We start from the raw sequence: 22,504 nt of genomic DNA, 5'->3' as shown, positions 1-22,504 counted from the left end.
GGCACAGGAAATGGAGCCGATGAGCGACGGATGGTTACGTATGGAGAATAATTTAGGAAGTTCGCGGGCATAAAATGGAATGAGCTCGCGCAGGAAACATAAATTGGAGATCGCTGGAATTGGCACTCGACCTACAGAGGGATAGAATAAACTGGGAAAGCGAATATAATGATGATGATGATGATGATGAAAAAGGTCGGAATGTAAAGCTAGATCTGTAGAAGAATATGTTTTTTGTTATCCTCCAACTGTGTAGGTTCCTTCTCATTGAAAAGGTCTGCAGCATAAATGAATAGAAAACTGTTCAGTTTGACCCAAGGAAGGCCAATTAGGGGGACGCTGCAGCACTTAAGACGTAAAGCTGTAGGCGCCTGCCATGTATTACTATTGTAACCTAATACATCATACCCAGAGGGGGCACGCGCAAAAGATTAACTTGAGCCGCCTACGAAAATGAAGTAACAGAAGACAAGGCAGGAGGAGAAGGAAGAAAAGGAGGAAAGGAAAGAAACGCACGAGGGCCAATCAAATGCGCGTCCGGATACCTCCTGAACTGAGCGTATACGCTGAGTACACCGCCGCGGAACCCCACACACCGGAAGGGCGGCGAACTCATCGCAAACGCTAGATGGAACTGCGACGGTGAAGTGCTTTAAAAATGGCAGCTCCTTGTGTAATGGGTATACACAGATGAGCGCGTAGTCTCACAGTTGTTACTTCAACAAGCGCCTACTTTGGCTTCTTCTAGCGTTGCAGCTCACTTCTTTCGCAAACGCCGGCCGCTGCAGCGAGCAAAGTGACCTTCGTGCGGTATATAGCTTCAACGGAAACTTTGCGGTGAAAGCACAAGGACGTACAAGACCCCCCTCAAGAGCGAATCGCGCGAGCACGGTCGACGGCCATGTATATCAAAGTAGAAACCGGATGCGCACATCCCAACTCCGGTTTGAAACACTAGAGAGGTTTAGAATTGGGGACCCAAGAAATTTTTGAGCCGCAGGGAGCATGCGCAGAACGCGAGCCACTCTCAGACTTTTGCGCTTGCGTTGTCTTAAGACCCGGTAGCGCACACCTTTGGGCGCGAACAAAACCGGAGAGGCGCGCGACCTCAACAAAAGAAATAGAGACGGTGCTGGGCAGTGGCACCAAAAACCATGGCTCATTCGGGTCTAGTTGGTACATACTTCCTGAAGCTAAAGTTGCAGTCGTAAACGCACTTATTTGTGCTTCTTGACTTCTTTGTCCCTGCACCGATCTGAATTTGTGCCATGTCTTCGCGTATTAATACCTATCATCGGTTGTTTACCGTTTTGGTTAAGAGCTATTGTCGTGCGCATGTGCGGTAAGGTTGCCTTGGGCTTATAGATTTGCATGGCGTAAGAAATATAAGCAGTCGTTAGTAAAGCGCTTGCGTCGCCGCGTCTTTCTTCGGGGTGTCTTGTGCGTTTGCACTGTAGTTTAGCCTCTGGATCCTTGTCACCGAGTGTATAGTATATACCGGTAGAGCCTGGTCCGAAGCCCGTCCTCGTTTCTTCCCTACTGGCATAAGCCTACATACGCCAAAGCGTTCTCACCATCTCGCGCCACCACAAGCCAAGGGCACGCTCTTCTTTTTAAAGACGATAGTCCTTGTCTTGGGATACTTAAATGGGAGAAATTTTGGTCTGTCTGTCTTCATGTTTGGTCGGCAACGTCACTCGATTCAGCCCCTCGGTCACACGTTGAAACCACGTTGCCCAAGGGCCAGAGCCACCTTGAACGGCCGATAGGCTTCATACTTGTATACATTGTCGATCAAAAAGCAAACATTACGCATATCTGAGGCGCAACATCACTAGGTAAGTATTCAAGTGGGTGTTCCTTTAATAGAAAATGCATACATACGTAATTCTAAAGACCGTAGTTTCTTAAGCTGCGCTGAAAATGCGACGCGCTGAAACTTGTCTTCCTCCGTGCCCTCTGCACGAGCTCATTGTTGTGTTTCGGTTTCGGTTCTGTATTGCACTGTACGAAAGCCATGGGGCGCCGCTCTGGCATTCCTGTTTTACCCAGGCGACGTGTAAATAAAATGTGTGTGGGCGAGTACTCGTTCGAGTGCGGACGTTTCTTCTGCCTCAGCGCTTCGAGCCATACCCGCGTGTTCGGGCTGGCTGGCGTCCCCGCCGGTCGCGTTGGTCACGGCCGGTCTTCGCCTGCTGCTGCGCCGGGACTACTAGCCCGCAACACAGCACTCATGTTTTCCCCACGTATTGCCAGATGGCGTCCATATCTCACGCAGCGCCTCTTTAGACGACATTTGCAACGAAGTACGCAGATACGCGGCCAGTTTTTTTTCCCTGGGCGACTGGCCATGAGTGGGTCGGCGTTAGAACCCCAAAATGGAAAACTAGCGTGGGTCGCGAGTGATTACGACGCAAATGCAGCGCGGGCAACAATGCAGGCTAGGCAGCGCGCTGCGGAGCGAGGGGTCGCAGGCCGAATCCCCGGTCGTGTCGTTCGTAATGTTTTTCTCCTGAATTATTTTCCTTTTGGCTTTTCTGCAGATATACATAAATACACATATCCAGGACATCACGGCGACGGCAAAAATCCGCCGAGAGTTTCCATATAATTGTTGTCGCAATAAAATACTTCATATACTAACAAAATTCAGGGCTGTGGTCTATTTATCTTTCAGGGGTCTACATGGGCAGAGCACAGGAAGACTGGGTCTAGACTTGCAGGTCAGTATATCGAAGTTGGAAGTAAAAAAGTGATTCATACTTTATTGCCAATTGCATCACTGATGATTCCTGCCTTTTAGAGATATAGTACCAGAATATGTTCGCTCACTGACAGAGGACCGGCTAGTACTCGCTCTCCAATTGGCCGAGTATAAGACGCAGAGGTTCCAATATACAATGAAGCACGGTTCTGACAGTAACACCAGAAGACAAAAATACATGGAACGAAGAATCTGCACTTTAAATACTGCAAAGATACTGCCAGAGAAAGTCTCATGTGTACAAATAATAATGTCAACTACTAAAGTTCTGTACCCTGTACCCAGCAGGTGGCTCGTACATTATGTTGATTGATTATCGTGTATAGTCATAACATATAGGTCAACACACATAGTCAACGATCCATCATTGTGTATTCGCTTAGGTTGTCGTGCTTCCGCGATCGTAATGAAGCTCGTTAAAAGTGTAGCAGGGTAAAAGTGTAGCGTTTTCTAGGTAACGCGTGGTGACGTCATTGCGGCGCTTTTAAAGAAAATAAAGTTGGAAGCATTAGTAGGATGCATTCTGCCATAGAATGCGCAGGGTGTCGTACTCGCATGATTCGCTGGCGCAAGAGAAATGTGCATAATTTCGCGCTATGGATCGGCTCAGCGTTAAATTCCACACTGACGTAACAGCTTACATGATACACTAAGAGTCCGATGGAATTGAGTACAAACTATTTTGAATGGATGACAGGGAGAGTTAAACTACTTATGCCAATCTAAATTTCCGAATACCTCAAAATACAGATGTGTGATGAGACAGCTTATTACTGAGATGAAATAACGACAAAAACGTTTTCTTTGGACTTCAGAGTACGCAAACCAGATACCGTACTTTAGTAACCCAACATTTACATTTCATTGAATTCGGTGAATGCTAATTTGTGATATTGTACACATGAATGTCATCAACATAGTTATGTATGTAATGACTGCGTTTTAACGTGTATTATAGGGGTGGGGAGGAAAACGCACCGTTGACAGAGCAAACTATGCCACAGGCTGAAGTGAAAGAGCAGAGTAAGTATAGAAGCTGCGATGTTTCCTTGAGCTGTAATTAAGCTGTAATGATTCCAAATGTGTCTTTGTTTGCACGCCTTGTCTTCTATTTTAGAAGGGAATGCTTACTAACTCAGCTCTCTGGTTATTCTAAGCTGTAATAGTTAAGTGAAGTAACGCTGACTTCAAATGAAAGCTGCCTAATGTTTAGGTCTCTTCGAGGAACATCACTTCTGGACGTCAATTTCAGAATACGTGCAATAAGTGCGAATGTATGAGGGACCGGTTGACATTGTCGCCCCAATCCGAAAGCACGACACAGAGGTGTAGTAATGTCGAAAATATAAACTTCTTAGACATCCGCTCTCGTAACCAAATACTGCACATTGGTAATTAGGCTTGTAGATTCAATTGGACTTTTGGTGGATGCTAATTTGTGGTCTCGGCACATATGAACTGTCATAAATGTAGTCATGCATAAAATGATGCGTGTTTTAACGCAATTTATAGGGGGACGAGGAAACTCGCGCGTTAGCAGAGCAACTCTGTCACGGCCACTGCCGTGTACGTTGCGGGACCCACTTGGTGTGCGGCCGGAGGGGCAGGCGTCCGTGACGTGTACTACACGGACGACCCCTTCGGCCCCACTCCAAGTGGGTCCCGCACGTACACGGCAGTGGCAAGTAATAGAGGACAACTGATGACAGCAGCGACGATACGCACATCTTCCGTGACAACAGCGTAGGCCGCTGCAATCGCCCTGGCCATCACAGATGCAGACAAGCGGGTACAAACTCCACCGTCCTCACGGATTCACAAAGAGCATGTCGACTTTACATGCATAGCACACTACCACGAACTGTACTCAGAATCCTAGGCTCGCACATCGCAATCTGACCACGGCATCATTTGGTGCCCGGCACTTATGGGTGTTCCTGGGGATGAACCGGCCGACCGACTCGCTCGCGGAAGTACATACCGAGCGACGGATGCCCCTGCCGACGAAACCATAGTACCTGACGACGACGAGCGGCCAAGTGGTCGAGCTGACATCATCGTAGCTCAACGGCTCGAGCGACGCACTATGGCACCACCTCACCCGAATCTGAACAGAGAGCAATGGAGAGACTGGCGCCGACTGCAGACGAACACGTGCCCCAACCTGCACACACTTTGTAAAATACACCTCTCCGAATATCGAGATGAGTGCCCCTGGTGCGGAGGGATACCAATACTAACACACATTACATACAGCTGTACCTCGCGTCCTGTTGCGGCGTCTCCGCGCTCATAAAAACACACACATTACCACACTGGTCGTGGGAGGCGCGACTCCCGGATCAGGCCTTGGGAAGTCAACTGGCAACCCTGGACCAGGCCCGGCGAGCTGCAATAGCCAGTGGAGCACTAGACGAAGGGCCCCAAGCACTTTAGGTGCTAATAGGAATAGTTAATAAACGTTTATTCTGTCTCTCTCTTCCAACAATTAGCTCATGCAGGTAACTTTCAGAACACCGAGCCGTGACAAAATTTTATGACGATACATGTTAACATTAAGGTAAAATAATGCCAAAAGAACATTTTAGACATCAGAGCATGCAGTCGAATTCTGGACAGTAGTAACCAAAGTGTTACACTTATAGTATTAGTAGTGGAGGAGAATTTGTGTTTTCTGTACATTTGTAATGACTGCGTTTCTAACGCAAATTTGTAGGGCGGCATGAAACACTCAGGATCACATATCAAACTACGACCAGCCTTCGGCGAAACCTTCGAGTAAGTATGCACGGCGCTATGGTTCCTTGAGCTATAAATGAGCTGTAATTGTTAAGCGAAGTAACACTGACTTCATATGAAAAGCGTGCTTAACGGTTAGGTCTCTTCAGCAAGATCAATCATGCAGGTAATTTAGCGTTTGACGCAATGAAGGTATGACAATCTAACGGCCGCACATGACCAATCATCTCAGTCTCTCAAATGACTTAGTTGCGGTGCAATTATTTCTCCACTAAGAACCTCTCGACTTGTCTTAAATGACGGTATTCAGATAATAGGAAGTTCAAATGATTGCGCATGTATTTTTCCTTTGGATGAACTCAATATGATCACCATTAGAACAGGTTCAAGATTCTAGCCAACCAACAAATTCCTCCACGTGAAAAGTACTCAAAAACTATGCGCAAAAATAATCAAACAAGGCAGTAGTAACCAAATGATTAAGTTAAAACCTAGCTTTGTGGAGATAGGATGCTTCGCCTAGCACAAATTGAAACATATAAATCCTGTCGCGCGGTAACAAACTGAGCAAAATAATGTCACTTAAATGCTAGGTGATTCGCATACAGCCGTAATTAACATTGCCGCGGTCACGTTCATCCTTCCAAATGCCAAATATTGAGCAAGTGCACCGTCAGTTTCGATAGGAGTATTGAACTGGCGTGGTTGCCGGCTAAATCTGGCAATCCCTCAAATGAGGTCGATATCCAAGGATAATTCATGGCGAAAGCCCCAGACAGTTCATGAGAATGGTTTGTGGGCGAGAGCCGGCGTGAGGTGCAATAAGTCGTATGACCACCCCGACCCCTATAGCAGCTAAAGGCGCGCAAAGTGCGTATTCACTTCTTCTTTGAGGTGTTTCGCGTGACTAATAAATGAAAGATGCGGCGTTCGCAAGACTAACATGAATGGTAAAACAGCCAACTCCACGACTTGTTGGATAGCGCGAAATCGAACAAGGGCAAAGAAGGAACACAGAGGCACAGGGCAGGCGCACCTGTGGTCCTTCTTCAATTTCGCGATATCCAACATCGGAGTTTATGAATCAACTAGGCCAGCAACGAATTTTGTTAAGCTAGACACCCACGACTTTAGCCTTCAAATTGTCTTAGAGGAATGCGTAAGTGTCACTGAATTTTGTTAAATGCTTTTACACTCCTGAACTGGTTGCCTTTGCAAGCAAACTTCTGGCCCCTGAGCAATCACGGGAAGCGACACATCATTGCTCATTGTACGGCACGCTATTCTATGAAGATGTGACTAATTCAGTTGTTAATTAATGTGCTAATAAAATTTCTAGGGGGACCAACACGTCTTATTGGAAAACCTGGGGGATATTACGTGGGTGAGTATTTAATCGAGCTCGTCGTTAAAGCCAATACTTCTTTGATCTACTGCGGCTGCTCAGTACAGTCATAAGCCACGAATGACTCTGAGCAGTATCTCTCAAGCTCTATTTCTGTTTACTGCCTGGTAATTGTGCTCGTGGACGTTATGTGCATAGAGTACCCGGTAGTTGCAATCGCACGCTAATTACTAAACACGGCTTAGGACATGGAGTGGCATGTGAGACGAATTGCCAGGCTAACATCTCCCGCATTACTTTAAAGCATTTCTCTCCTCCTTAGGACGGCGTAAAAAGAATTGTTAGTAATAGTTTTCTAACTGCAGTACCTTCCTGGTCTTAAAAATTAAAGCCGTAGCTGTGTTAACAAAAGAAATAATATCGCAATATGCTTGAACTGGAAGCAAACTTAAGCAGGACCTTACCACTATTTAACATAATTATTTTGGGGGCTTTGTGTGCCCAAACCTGGATATGAACATGAGGCCCGCCTTAGTGGAAGACTCCATACAATGCAACCATCTGTGGTCCTTCAACGTGCAACTCAATCTAAGTACACGGGCGTCCAGCATAGCACTCTGCAAAGCATAATTCTACGATGATCAAAGCATATCGAGCAAAAGTAGCCTGAGCCTGGAGTCATCGTTTTGACAAATTGAATTCTGTTCAATCCCCAGCGCACAACTTTTCAGATGCTCACACCAAGCACCTTTGACAAACTTCGGCCTCAGTTTCCTTGATCGGCAGCACATAATTCCTTAAAGGCGTCCGTAACGGCACGATAAAATCAGCGTCACCTGAGTGTGCGCTACCAATACGGGATGTTCTAATTCTGATACTTGCGAGCGTTCAGTAGATGGATTGACTCACTTAACAATAACACCTCGCAATCAGAACGAAAGGGGACTTTATCGAGGGGATTGTTTTTGTTGTCTTGGAAATAACGAAATGGGTCCAACACATAATTAAGCCACGGAAAGCATTGGGGGCATTGTTGTTTTTAACTGCAGTCTAGCAATTATTGAATAAACTGATATTAATTAAAGTAGAGGAAAACAGACCTTCGAACCCTTCGAATTGCGCGTCCGACGCTCTGTCACTTGAGCTACGACGATGGGTGTTGCCCTGACCACGTTGTTCGGTATTTTTGTTACTCTTATGTGTATATATTTCTTCACTCTTATGTGTTGGGTATTTCTGGGCGTTTAATCCCTGAGAGTGCCAAAGAGGCATGCCGCGAGTGCGGTAACACATGCGTCGATGTTACTGTGGCACGTGATGGGCGGTGCCCCATCTATTCCGTCCTTTAGCATAGATTAGCGAGCAGGATCTTCATAACTTATTTGCGACCCCATCGCACAAACTCCCATCGCCCAGAGGAAAGACAACTGTTGTAGCATAATTGTGCGTCAGCATCTGGAACTATCGTTCAAAAGGCTGTGTGCGTATACTCTTATATGTTCTTTACACATTTTGCGATGCGTCAGACTCATAATCGCAATGCGTTTATCTTTCTCTGTTTTTGTGGGCGTATTAGGCAATCAACCCAGATGGAAACAATGGCAGCAAAAAAGAAGGAAGCAAAGGAGACCAGGTGCGTACAGCCAACCGCCTGCCCATAAAGGAGTTTTTTGCGAAATGCCTAAATGCGGTGAGGACTGCCATTAGATCAGACGCACGTGTGACGTGGCGTGTTGTGTTAAAATCAGTGTACGTGCTCTTATCTTCGCTCTCTGATAGCCGCATTCTTATACACATTGCTTAAGTGGGCTTAGCCATTATAGGCACAGCCGTATTCCAATAGGTAGCTTTGTCAGAGACAAAGCTATTGCGCGGTAGTAATCTCGTTGTCATCGCTGAAGTAATAATATAATGATGAACAAGAAATAATCAAAAAGAACTAACTCAATTCCAGGGGTGCTATGCAGGATGGCCCGAGTTTGGCGAAACTCGGGATCTTTCCGAGCTCTGGCGACACCCCCTTTTAAACGAGATAATAGTACGAGAAGGTGAAATCCATCCCTCAGCGCGCGTTCCGTTCCATTGGTTACGATGAAACGCGGCGTCACGTCAAGGGCGGTCGAGATGGTTGGGTGGTGTCGTCAAACTTCTTTCATTTGTTTGTCGTTCCACTGAGTACGGAAGTGCACCCATGCAAGCAAAGTGGCAGAAAGCTCTACTAACTATATTTTTTATGTGTGCGCGGGCCGTTTGAATTCATTTTCAAGCGTTTAATGTCTGCACTAAGTATCCTTTAGGATAATCAGCACCGTGTCCTCTGAGATTAGTTCCGACCGAACGCCTTGTAACACAGCGGCTAGAGCTAATCGCCGAGGCCACGTGTACAATCACCATGGTCGGCCTGTACATTCTAGCGCGTTGCTCGGCCGGCGCGCGCCCTCGTCGTTCTCTTCTTCATCGTCTGCTCGCTCCCAGAGCACGTGCGCCCGGCTGATTAGCTAATTGGCTCGGCGGTATACCTAGCTAAGTCATGAGGAAGCTATGCTATGACGAAGCTGATTAGGCCAAATCATGCTAAGACCGAGCTAACTAAGCCACGTCTTACGAAGACCATGCTAATGAAGTCTTGTAAAGCTAGGAACAAGGCAATTAAGATCATGCTAACACGACGCTTATTAGGAGCATGTAATTAAAACCAAGATAATCAAGACCTTACTCACAGAGATCGTGTTAATTAGAGTCGTGCTAATTAGGATTATGCTAATTACATTGTACTATTCAGTACCTTGCGAATTAAACCTGAGTAATTAATGCCGTGGTAATTAGGACACTATAAATTATTGTTAACTAACACGACGCTAATTAGGAGCGTGCTAATTAGGATCGTGCTCATTAGAGTTATGCTCATTACCTTGTACTATTCAGGACCCTGCGAAATAAAACTGAGTCATTAATGCCGCTGTAATTAAAACATCCACAATTAGTTATAATTAACACGACGTTAATTAGGTTCCTGTACTTAAAACCAAGATAATGAAGACCTTACTCACTGAAATCGTGTTAATTAGGCTCGTGCTAATGAGTATTATGCTAATTACCTCTGTGCTATACAGGACCTTGCGAATTAAACCTGGGTAATTAATGTCGTGGTAATTAAAACATTAACAATTAATAAAGGACATTAAATATCATGTTAGTTAAGACCTTCCTAATCAATAGCATCAATATTGAAACCGAACTGACACGGTCATTACTCCGAAGCAGACCAAGCATACGGAGTAGACAAGCCACGTAAAAAAGCTGGAAGAATCTAGGTGACCACAAAGCTCCTTCGATGGCCCCAGCCTTGCACAAGTAGTCTAAGTTGACCAAATTATTTTATATGCAAAGAAGCTGCTTAGTAGCGTCCACCGCATAAAACACTTGACAAGCACACCGGCACTATGACAGTCCCGAGTTGAACTGGGGCCTTTTCGGAATCAACGAGTTTGTGCCCGAGTTCGCGCGTAAGTCACTTTGATTGACAGACGCCCGCGGCGAAGGGCGGTTCTGCCCACCGCGTTTCCTCTTGCCGAGGAACAGTGCTCACGACGCAACGCCAGCGAGCGGCACGATTCATCTATGAGCCTAATCGCACAGACTATGCACACACGCACGAAGAACTAAAGGTTATATAATCACGTGGATACGATGTCTCGCATTCACTTTCACCGCTCTCATGACGTACCACTCACAGCTATGAAGCAAGCGCCCCTGGTGGGATTTCCGGCGAGAACTATTTACTTGTTTACTATTCACTTGTTTGTGGAGGCATTTTTTCTACCGATTAGCTACTACAGAAAAAAGTCACAGTTTCGCCGCAAGGGCGAAGCAATGAATGCGATAGCAAGAAATTAATGCTATACGAAGTGAGGCTCGCCAATGGATACTCTCAGTTTGAACAGCGCTCCTGTTGCAAAGGCGGCCGAAGCAGCGAAGGAAACTAGCGTGTTTCAAGTGTAGAGCTGTGACACTTGATAGTTCGCGCTCATCTTCTGTTTGTTCGTTTAGCGGCGTGCCTGAGCTCGAGTGACATTCGTACGCGCCGTAACATGAGCGCGGACATCACGGTGAAAGCTTGAAACATACCTCTTCCCTCACCACGAGAAAACTGCGCGAGCAGACAGCGGAAGGGCAAGGTTCTCTCATGCGCAAATATAAGAAGCGAGCGAGCTCGCCGACGACTTTTAAATGCGCCCGTCGGGCTCCTAGCGCCATCTCGCCAGTAATGAAGAAACGCTTATTATCGCCTGCCGTCTCTGAGTCCGTCCAGCGGTAAAGAGTGTGTATATAACGCTCGCCGTTAGCTACGTGGAGGGTCTGCGTTTCGTGGCGTAGTGGATAGCGCCACTCGCTGCGAAGCAAGAGGTCCCTGGTTCGATTCCGCGCTTCGGAAGCATTTTTCTGAATTATTTTTCTTTGGGGCTTTTATATATATATATACATACTTATACATATACGGTGCATGACGGCGGCGACGGCGACGGCAAAATCCAGCCGAGACTGTCCATATAATTGCTATCGCAATAAAATCTTCAGACGTGTAATGTAAGTATAGAAGTAACCTGTCCGTTTATTTATCTGTAATATTCCAGAGAAGCGAAACGAGCTGCACCAGAGTGCTGCGTCTTCGCTCTTGTTGCCTTCGAGAGTGGAAATTTCCATGCTGCAGGTGGAACGAAAGCATTTTCCGAAGGAGGACAAACGCCCACGAACACGCCCATGGGAGGCGCGATGATCAGTTGGCAAAAAGATAGCGCGACAATCACGCTGACGTCGCTGCACTGTCATAATGTTGACTGAGTGGCGGCGCTGACGCGTTCGCACGCGGTGCTCCTTTGAAAACCGCCGCAAATGCCGCGCATGCCTTCGTGACGCCATTCTCGTTCTTGTAGCCGTTTTTATCAACGCTGCTATCGTGTGCTCCGCACTGTCTTCCTGTCATGACCGCCGTAATGCAAGCTCGGAGCAAACTCGTGTGCCCGAGAAGCTCGGGCCATCCTGCATAGCACCCCAGGACTGAGACAAAGTTAAAAACATTTTGCCAGCAGGATATGTTTGTTTTCTTTTTCCTATTTGGCAAGGCGCGAAAGCTAAGAACATGCCATTGCAATGGTCCAGTTGATGCACGAGGGAGGCACACGAGAGATGTGAGATTGTTTATGCAAAGCGAAGCCCGCACGTAGTTTTAATACTCTTTTTGCAATATTGTACAGGAAAACGGTAAACGGAACACGAGCGCAGCGAGACTGTGTGCACACAGCGCTCGTGTGTGTGCGCATTCCATGCAGGCCTTCTTGCGCTGTTTTTCGTTATAATGTTTTGAAACCGACTAGCCCGCGAGCAAGCACAAAAAGTTCCTTCTGAAGGGTATCAAAGTTTGTAAGAACTTGAAAAATATGGGATTTCATGGATGACGATGTCAAGTTACAGCACGTACTACGAGAGCACTTTTAGTTAGGTCCGCTTTCGTAAGTTTGTCGAACCTGAGTTAAGCATCAAAGATATCTTTACTTTCGAATTGTATAACCATACTCTTCGTAAGCTTCTTCGTATAATGCTTTAGCACATTTCAAGTGCCCATGAAGAAGAAGCACTGTCCTGATTACTATTGCTTTATGCAATAAAGAACACATGAAATAATGTATAGGAGTACAAGGAAGCTGAAATAAATATTGTGGCGTTGCTTTCCGGTAATGGTTTTGCACGGTGTACGCAGGTTATAGCGTGTAAACAATGGCTTGGAGCTAAATTGTGTAAGATAAGAATCAATACTAGAAACAGAACAGGTAGTGTATTGAATTCCGTTAAAAGTTCCGCTTATAGCTGTCATCTCCTTTGAATGGGTTCGTTGTCGGAGCGCCAAGTTTGGCCTGTGCAGTACTTATAACCTCGAATAACACAATTATTGAACAAGTATGTCACCAGCTGGGAGACCTAAGCGGTGCATTGAAAGCTAGACTGGTTGAATGGTTGTGGTAATACTCAAAAAAGAATGCTTGAATAATGGAATGTTGCATTATGCCTTAACTACGCTCAAAGCACATTGCAAAAAGATATAACAAGTTGAAATTACTTAAACCGCAAAAAACATCCGTGCCCAGTGCTCCGTGCTGAGCACTTGGATTACAGTGACAGCCATAACGATGCATCAAGGATTCGGATAGTGTAAGTTCCGTAGTTTCAACTAACATACCATCACAAAGGAAATATGCTGTGTCGTAGTGTCGTTTAAAATTACGGTTCCCTCCAAGAACGATTTCTCATGTGTGCGTTCATGTGTCCATAAGGTTTCATGATTCACAGTTGGCCTGTCGATATGCAGCATCTTACCCGAGAAATATATATGGCTTACTTTGGCACTTGGTCACCAACGACGAATTTGGTCACATATTTCAGGGCAACGGAGCAGCCAGATGCCAACAAGTCCTGCAGGAAACCACAGTGAAACAGGGATGGAGGGTAAGTGAAGCTTCCACAAGCTTGAAAATTGGAATCCTGTTAAAGTGTGCGTGCATTTATCCCATACAGCGCCCTTACAAAACTGGTGTTCTTACAGAGTTCGAAACGCTTATGTAGGAGTTATGTTGGCGCGTCAGTCCTTGATAGTGGTATCGGAACCACTATATTGAAATTTTACACGCACGTTATTCTCGTCTACAAAATTCCAAGAGGTATCAGCTACATAAACATGATCTTTCGCTGAAGCTACAGGTACCATCTTAAATTTCCCGCTCTGATGCGACCCTGTTATGCTGCATTTGGTTAGGTGTTGCATTCACAAAGCCATACTCACTTCGCATCGCCACGGCGTACAATGCAACTCCTCTACATGCAACTCCTGCGGAACCGAAGAGCCAATCGAACACGTCCTGTGCAGCTGCGCTCGCTATGACGCCCAGCAATCGCACTCCAGATGTTTTAAATGCGAAGCGTTTCTTAGCGGACCTTTGGTACTTTGAGGGTTTCTATCTATCTATCTATCTATCTATCTATCTATCTATCTATCTATCTATCTATCTATCTATCTATCTATCTATCTATCTATCTATCTATCTATCTATCTATCTATCTATCTATCTATCTATCTATCTATCTATCTATCTATCTATCTAATCTATCCGCTTACGTCTGAGTGTTCTCATGATCGCCTCCTTACCTTGGTGTAGACCAAAATTGCATGGGAGGGTAAGAGGATTTGACGAATATGACTGTCGGGTCGTGACATCAATAACATGAAGATCCTGTCGCGTACGTCGTCAAACCCTTTCCTGCAGACACGTGTGGCACATACCCGTATACCACGGGCTGCGGTGTACGGGTATGCGCCACACGTGATTGACAGTTTATATCTACCCAGGAACGGCGAGTACAGACATTGTTCATTTAATTGAGAGAGTGTTAAGCAAAACAGCCATCGGCAGCGTCGATCAGACGAATGGAAAAAATAAGAATTAGGATCTCAGCAGGAATCGAACCCAAGGATTCTGCGTGGCAGTCAGGTGTTCTACCACAAAGCCAGGTCTAAAACTGATTTGGAAAAACAGCCTATGCAGACGTAATGTCGGTGCAACGTCAGTTGTGTTTGTCGTGATGGCTATCTAATTTTACAAGAAAGGAATAAACACTTCATACGTATTCCTACGATGCAGGCGTCATATCAGATTAACGTCTATGGCTGCAGTGTTGGCTCCACTTTTTATAGGAGTCTAATAAACATTACATTTGTATTCCTATGATTGAGCAAGCTATATTGAAGCATTGCTCGACCCCGGTGGAATGCATTAACGAAAGTTACGTGTGATATTGACATGATTGCAAAATAAAGTGCACTTAGCTTCGTTAATACTGACGTATGTACTCTAACGTGAGGGCTGACGTTATGTCGCATCATAAATTACAGTTAACTAGCTAACTAGTTAACCAACCAGCTCAGCTCTCTGTTATTCTAAAATAAATTACCCTTTTAACGCCAGTGTTGTCGACGTGTCTAGTAAGCCCGGGATGCGCACACAGCTACTACACTTACAAAAACACGTCGATCCACCTCGTAACGCTTAGCTCAAACCCATAAAGTACAGGATAGAAGTACTAGCTGACTGTTTCGCATGAAACCGATTCCCACAACGCGTGAGATCGGCCGAATTTTTTTGGCCCAACTGGAGGCCAGGCTATTTTCTGTAGACAAGATTCTGGGACCTTGGAAATGTGCTTCGAGAGCGCAGAAGGCAACTGAACCGCTACTGAAGTAGCTGAACTCAACAAATTTGAGGGACCACCTGCAGACTGGATGTGCTCCACCAAGTGTGCTCGTGATTTCGTCCATCTCTCTTCTCTTCCTCTGTCTCTCTTTTCTCCCCCTTATCCATCTTCCCCAGTGCAGGGTAGCAAACCGGACGTCCGTCTGGTTAACCTCCCTGTCTTTCCTTTCTTCTCTCTCTCTTCAGTAGGAGATTGTTTTCTGAAAAGGCCCATGTTCTGTGCTCTCAATTAATTTGGACATCTGTGCTGAAGATTGTAGTGGTACTTACCACAAATGTTAATATGAGAGTGCGTGATTGTTGGGGCCATTAGACATCTGTGCTAAACATGGGTCACACATGACACTAAAATGCTTCTTATGACCGGCGTGTTTTGTGGATTGCAATTGCAATACGTGATGCTAGTGTACTGCAAGCTATGAATTTGTATAAATTTGCAAACGCATTGATAAAAAAAGCAATATTTCTCGTGTAACGCGAAAAGATGCCAATGCCGCCTTCAGAATGTATTTCGCTGAATGCTGCAACTAGAGCGCTATTGGGAGTTCGCACGATTGCTGACATATTGAACATCATCGCCGGAGTGCAGAGCTAAGGCCACCGTAATCTAGGAAGAATTGTCTAGAGAAATAAAAAAGTTTCAGAGCGTTTCCACAACTGTGAAGATTCACCCTCGCGCTGCCATTTGCTAGCAACCTGGATAGCTCAATTGATAGTGCGTCCGCCGCGGAAAGGCGTTGCTACCGGGTTCGATCCCTTGGTCCAGGACGAATTTTTGTTGAACTAAGAAAGTTTCCTTTGTGAGAAATCCGCATCGATTTCCTTGGGGCTTCGCGCTACAGACGGGTGGTTGTCCGTTAACCCTTTGGTAATCTTAGCGCTAATTGCATCTGGTTTTCAGTATGAGGATAAGAATACTACCTTTCGATTTATTAAGATTGTTACAACGTGCATTGCGCAGAGCACTAGGCCGGGTAGCGGAATAAATATTTGAAGTATACCAGTCTGAATAGTAATAAAGTATTTCCAGTAAATGTGGACGAACCTGTATATTCAACCTAGAAGCTTCCGTTGCCGTGTCATCTATCACATGCGCATTTTTTATGTTCATAGGCAATGAAAACATGCTGCCAGAAGCCGGGACACTGCACAATGGAAGTGTAGCAATGGGTAAGTGCAGCTGCCACATATACGTAGAGAAATAACCTGTTGGTAAGTGCGCGCAGAATAGATTTACTTTGGAAACCACATGATTTTAGGCCATCTCTTAAACTAGAAACCAGACATATTTGAACTGCACATTAAAAAAACTTAGGCAGCATCTTTTGGTGTGAGTTCATATTAGTATGGTCATTGCACCTGCCATCGTAGATATTGTCAGTGACATCGAGTTTCTTAAAGGTGCACTCTTATGCTACCATACAGAGGACGAACAGACAAGATTGTTCCCCAAGGCTTTCACGTTTATAATTGTTAAGGTGAAAGCCTTAGATACCTCGTCAAACGCGAAAAGTGACCTTCGGCGTCAAAACGATCACAAAAAATCACCATGTGGTGATGTCACCATAGGACGTCATGACGTCACATGCCAAAGTACTGGTGAACAAGCTTCTCGATGAATCTCACACCCACTGAACTAATGGCTGGCTGAGAAAAAAAATCACAGTTTCATCGCAAGGGCGAAGCAATGAATGCGATAGCAACAAATTGTATTGTCATACGAAGTAAGGCTGGCATTCGATCTAGCGTAACTCTACAAAACGCTGGTGTAAAAGAATACGGCCGCTCCAGAGAGAGCTGCGCTTTTAGCAGTCTCTTCGCGTCGAAAGTGCAGGACGTAGAAGGGTACGAGCCGTGCCGCTGATGCCTGCCGAGATAGCGCACGCGCCAGCGATCGAGACCGCGCCTTTATAATCAAAGTTCACAGTTGCTGCTCGAACAACAATACGCCCCCACCTCCCCTACCCCCCCCCCTCCTTCCGCGCTCCTTCATGCTCGTTGAAGACGAGCGGGGCGTTTACTGTCTGGTTGAGCAGCATTCGATGGAAGGTCTAACACTCGGCGGTATGTTATTGAATGCGCCCTCCGAGCGAGGGAGATGGGCCGGCTAGTATGATATCCAAGCGGCGGCGTGGCTCTGTGGTAGAATGCTCGACGGCCCCGCAAGGGGGCCTGGCCGGGTTGCCATTGGGTACATTCGAAAAGGAGCCATAGTTCAAGCTAAAAGTAGCCAAAGAAGCCTTGTCATTTCATCTCATCGCCAAACTTGTAGGAAAATGGTAGAAAAGCGGTATTATGAAGAGTTTTTATTATTGCACAGGGAACAATGTCATTTTGATTCAGTAACAAAACAGAAATAAGAGCATAATTCTTTCCCTCTTTCTCGGTCTTCAAGCAATTAGCAAGTTGCAAATAAATGAACAAATTATAAGTTCCGTTCGCTTGCGTATAATCACGGTAGAATAGACAGCGTCATGGCCAGAGACAAAGAGTGGAGCATTCCAGCCACCTTACTGCGACTTCAAGCAGGCGTGCTTGCGGTCGCAGACCGAAAATGATTAGTAGTTAGCGTAACCACAGTCGAGCTTCAAGAAGTGCTATATCCTTATAAATATTCGCTCCTCCTTTATTTTGTTGCGCATCTCTGTTTTTGACAAGATCACATGAGAACAGATGCTGTGCGTCAGCTTTTGAAACCGGCCCGTAGCGTCAGCATCGATGGCGGGCAGCGTGAACAACATGCTAGCCATGCGTTTGCCAACATGCACGGAACTTGGTCAGTTTCATCCGAGCCAATAGACGCACTTAAACTCCATGTTTAATGTGCAAGTTGCATTGTGCAACTTTTCTTTTTTTTACTTTTACTTAAACTTATAAAACCGCCGAATTCTCGGCGGTTTTAAGTACTTCGCCTCTCTGCCTTGGCCGGCGCGCAAGCACGTTGCGCTGAGATGCCTCGATAAGCACCAGACAGCTGGCGGGGTAGGACATGCGCATGCATCGGCTGACACATCAGGAAAGCTTGGAAAGAGCGGGTAGTTGTTAATCTTGCTTGGTATTTTATTTGCAAATTATAAGATAAATGGCTACTACATGTGAAAAAATAGAATTCCAAAGTAGCCAGAAAGTAGCCATGGCGCCAACCTAATTTTTTGCCGACAGACGGGGTCGTAAAGTAGCCACCAACGGCAACCCTGGGGCCTGGGTTTAAGTTCCTCCTGATTCAGGGTATTTTTTTTCTCTCTTTAGCCCTAGAGCGGTTACGTACTGCGGTAGCGGCATCAGACAGCCACAACTACAAAATCGGCTGTTGTGATCTCATAACAGCTTTCGCTGTAAAAAAAAAGCTAGTGAAGTGTGTACCCTCAAGCGTCCTGGTTACATAAACTTATCCATGACTACCACAAACCCTTCAGATTGATCACTTCTTTCTAAGAGATAAAAAACTATGCCAGCTTTGCACTATAGTTGTTCCAAGCCTGAAGTAAAAGCACAGCTCGGTGGCCTTCCTTGTCTCTTTATTTCTCTCCCTTTCGTTCTTTTCTTCTTTCTTTCTTTCTTTGTTGTATCTAGTTTTTTGTATCTGTTTCTTTTTCTATCTACTTCTTTCTCTTTCTCGCGCTTTCTATCTTTATTCCTGTCTTCCTTTCCTTTCTCTATCTGCTTCTTTCTCTATCTTTATTCGTTCCTCTTTATTTCTTTTTCTGTCTTGCTCTCTGATTTTTTATCTCTTTTGTGTGTGTTTTTTTGCTGTCTCTCTGTTTTGTATATCATTATTCCTTTTATTTCTCTCTATTTTTCTCGTTGTCTCCTTTTTTCTCCCTTTATTTGTGTATTTTTTCAACCTCCTTTTTTCTATCGCTTTCTTTCTCTCTCTCTTTCTTTCTCTTTGCTTTCTATCTCACTCTATCTATCTCTTTCTAGCTCTCTTTTGCCGTGTTCGTTTTCCTTTCACACTCGCACTTGATGTACAAGATAGCGGTGCTTGCCCAATTCCTGTGACACATACCTAGTTTGGGAGTTCTCTGGCGACACCGCACAAAGAATGGCGAGTAACAACAGCTTCGATGTTAAAAAGAAAGCATAAACGTCGCAAAGCTACTACAGCGTTCGCTATTCTTTCCAGCAGAAAAATGCATGCCTGCCTCACAGGTGTTCTATACTGCGTAAACAATAGCGCTCAGCTGCCACCAACGTCTGCTGAAAAAACTACCTGAACTGCGTCACGGAAACTTCCAGTCAAATCCATGTTGAATCGCCCCATTCCTCCAAATAACTTTGAACTGCTCCGCTGGTTGATCTATAACAAGGAAGCTTTCACCATCTTTGCCGGGTCTCCATCACGTTTCACAACCTTTGCGCATACAACTGTATCTTTTAAAATTATATGCATCCCCTGTGGAGTGCCAGCCTGACACAATTGTCTAAAATTCTCGAACTTTGCATACTGGTCGTGCAACAAAGACCCATATAGGCATGTTAAATTGCAACAATCGTAATGGTTGGTATGGCGCTTGGAAGGAATGCAAGTGCAGATATATTAAATATAGGTACTATATAAGAGTGTTCTAGCTGTTCAAAAGGCTCAACTGACGTAAAAATGGGCAACAATGACACTTTTGTCTGCGCCATGCTTTGTTGCAGTGGCGCGTATAACTTGGATAAGGCGGCATTCCGGCCATAAACTTTCGTTTATGTTGCTGATGCAATAAATTCAGCTTTCGGCGTCCTCGCCTGCCATCGAAGTTTATGCAATCTGTTCGGAGGCGCTGCATTAAGCAAGTCTCAAAAATTGTTTGTAGTTTGATACTGGGAGCCTTTCACATAAAAGCTTCAAACAGGTGGCAAGAAATGTATTTTCGCTGCTGGGAGAATTGGACCGAATTTACACGCCAGCAATATATTCTTCACAGATATTACCTCCAGTAGGGCTAGCGCTGAGGCGACATAAAGCTGACGGAAAATTTTCACGATTTATTCTGGTATGACGCTGTGGAAGTATTGCATCACTCTAAGGAACAATGGAATTTGAAGTGAACGGTGCAAGCATGTAAAAGAGCGGTCGTCATTTTCTGTAACCACGTCGCCAACTCCAGCATAGTTTCATGGTAAAATAAACCAAACACTCCCCGAGAAGTATGGTCATTTGAACAAATAGAAAAAAAAAAACTTCAGGGTTCGTGGCCAGTACCGACCCCTTCAAACAAGCTTCACGATTTTTGTGCAATTCAATATGTTTCTTGGTGAGAGTTCCTTTTATTTCACCGTGTTTTTTACTTACTCAACTGGGTTGCATCCATCAATATTTACAAGCAAGTGTAGAGTACAGTTACCCTCCTAATCTTGTCACAAATGCATCACATGTATGCGTTTCCTGTACATACATGTTTGCGCTCATGTACCAATATCTCAGCCGCAACCGGAAACGAGCAATATCACATTGGAACTATATGTGAGCGCAGCAGCCGTCTTCACGAACTCTGCTATAGCACGTGATTGTCCCCAAACGTACGTTTAATGACAGAATATCCCTACAGCACAAGATATTAAATATCTTATCACTGAGTGCATTGGTAGGGACAGTTTTATCTCGGCGTTACCGAGGCAGTACTTGCCCACTATCAATCTACATACAGGGCACTTTTTTTATATAATAGCTATTACAGCGAAAGCTGTTATGAGATCATTTCAGCGACCGTTTTTGGCGCCGTAGTTGTCCACCGCCGCCGCCGCTGCTGCCGCCGGTGTCTGTAACCACTATCGCTCGAAATAAGAAAAAAAAAACGAAAATAAAAAAAAATCCAGGATGGAACGAGGGTTCGAACCAGGGCCCTCTGCGTGGGAGCCCGGTATTCCAACCTCTGTGCCATGCCGGTGCTTTTTTTTCTTATGCATCACGGCAATGAATAAAACAATGCTCGATTGTTTCAGGCTCGTTGCATAGCCTGCAATTTACAGACCAGGGCACGTATATCCCTTTTCCATGAAGCCATGTCTTTACGGGTAAAGTGGATGTGTGCATCTTAAAGAAAAACGTTTTCACAGCTGGCGATATACACATTTTACGTACACGGCAGAATACATCATGACCAGATTTAGATAAATATTGCTGTCGGTAAACAGGTTCGGGGAAAAGGGTGTTTACAAGTGCGGCGTTTAGCGTCTTTCTGTCCACGTTGTACAAGTACTCTAGCGTGAATCTGGCTTTCAAAAACTAGCTGCGGAAATTTCACAAAAACACATAGTAGTGTTTACTGCTTCCTGGACACTCGGTTTATCCGCGCAAAAGAAGGCAATGTCATCTGCGTAAGCTAAAACTTTAATCTCCTCGGCTTCATATAATTAAACAGCACACTTATACAGAGTGGTTCCAAATATATTACAAAAAGCGAAGGTGAGAGTGGACACCCCTGACGAACTGACGAATTTACCTCTATGATACCTGAAAGCGTGCGATTCACAATTAATCTTGTGGTGCATCTTTTATAACAAAGTGGTATGCCATTGTACAATACATCTCCTAACTGAAGATGTCTTAGCAGTCGGAACAAAAAATCGTGCCGTACCTTATCAAAAGCCTTAGCAAGGTCAATCTGAAGAAGAGCTACCGGATTCAAGCTACCATCAATACACTCAAGGACTGACCGTGCTATATGAATGTTCGTTTGTATAGAGCGGCCTCGAATGCCACATGTTGGTGGGCACCTACACATTTAGTATCGGGGGTAAGGCTGTAATGGCCTGGCATGCCCACGTAACGCCTTACCCCCGATACTAAATGTGTAGGTGCCCACCAAACATGTGGCATTCGAGGCCGCTCTATACAAACGAACATTCATATAGCACGGTCAGTCCTTGAGTGTATTGATGGTAGCATGAATCAGGTAGCTCTTCTTCAGATACAAAATCCCACAGCGGAGCGATGGGAACAGCTGCTGGCCAGCGAGAACCTGGATGATCAGCTGAGTCTAATTGACCGGGCCCGTAGAGCGGCTGCTGCGAGCGGAGCCCTGGACTGAGGGACCCCCCACCGCAAGTCAAGAACCTCCGCATATCCGGAGCTTCTCCGCAGAAATTCTGTCAATAAATGTTTTCACCACCACCACCTACACATTTAGTAATCACTGTTTGCAACCTGTTCGTGAGTATTTTCGCAAATATCTTATAATCAACGTTACATAAAGATATCGGCCTATATCCAGGTACTCTCTTTAATACTTCACTGTCGGTACTTTTCGGGATCAAAGTTGTATGTCCTTTATAGAAAGAAGGAGAAAGTTCGCCACATTCGTAGGCTTCTTTAAAAGTGGCTCAAGAAAAGGAATGAGAAGTTCTTGAAATTTCACGTAAAATACA

At 45.2% G+C, this 22,504-nt stretch overlaps 1 protein-coding gene across 13 annotated transcripts in view; it reads left to right on the top strand.

The window, feature by feature from the left end:
- Positions 1 to 22,504, top strand: part of LOC119374714 (uncharacterized) — a 189,082-nt gene that overhangs the window by 117,096 nt on the left and 49,482 nt on the right. The window contains exons 9-12 of one of the 13 annotated variants that reach the window (XR_007414396.1): positions 6,843 to 6,887; positions 8,425 to 8,481; positions 13,287 to 13,349; positions 16,262 to 16,318. The exons of 10 other annotated variants lie outside the window; for them this stretch is intronic. The gene's annotated coding sequence lies outside the window, so the exon portion shown is untranslated. The remainder of the gene's footprint in view (positions 1 to 6,842; positions 6,888 to 8,424; positions 8,482 to 13,286; positions 13,350 to 16,261; positions 16,319 to 22,504) is intronic. 2 more of the 13 variants (XR_007414395.1, XR_007414397.1) reach the window with 2 other exon arrangements.

The sequence above is a fragment of the Rhipicephalus sanguineus genome, chromosome 11 (genome assembly GCF_013339695.2).
Source record: "Rhipicephalus sanguineus isolate Rsan-2018 chromosome 11, BIME_Rsan_1.4, whole genome shotgun sequence".
Classification (NCBI taxonomy): Eukaryota; Metazoa; Arthropoda; class Arachnida; order Ixodida; family Ixodidae; genus Rhipicephalus; species Rhipicephalus sanguineus.
This window is presented reverse-complemented; position numbering and strand designations above follow the sequence as displayed.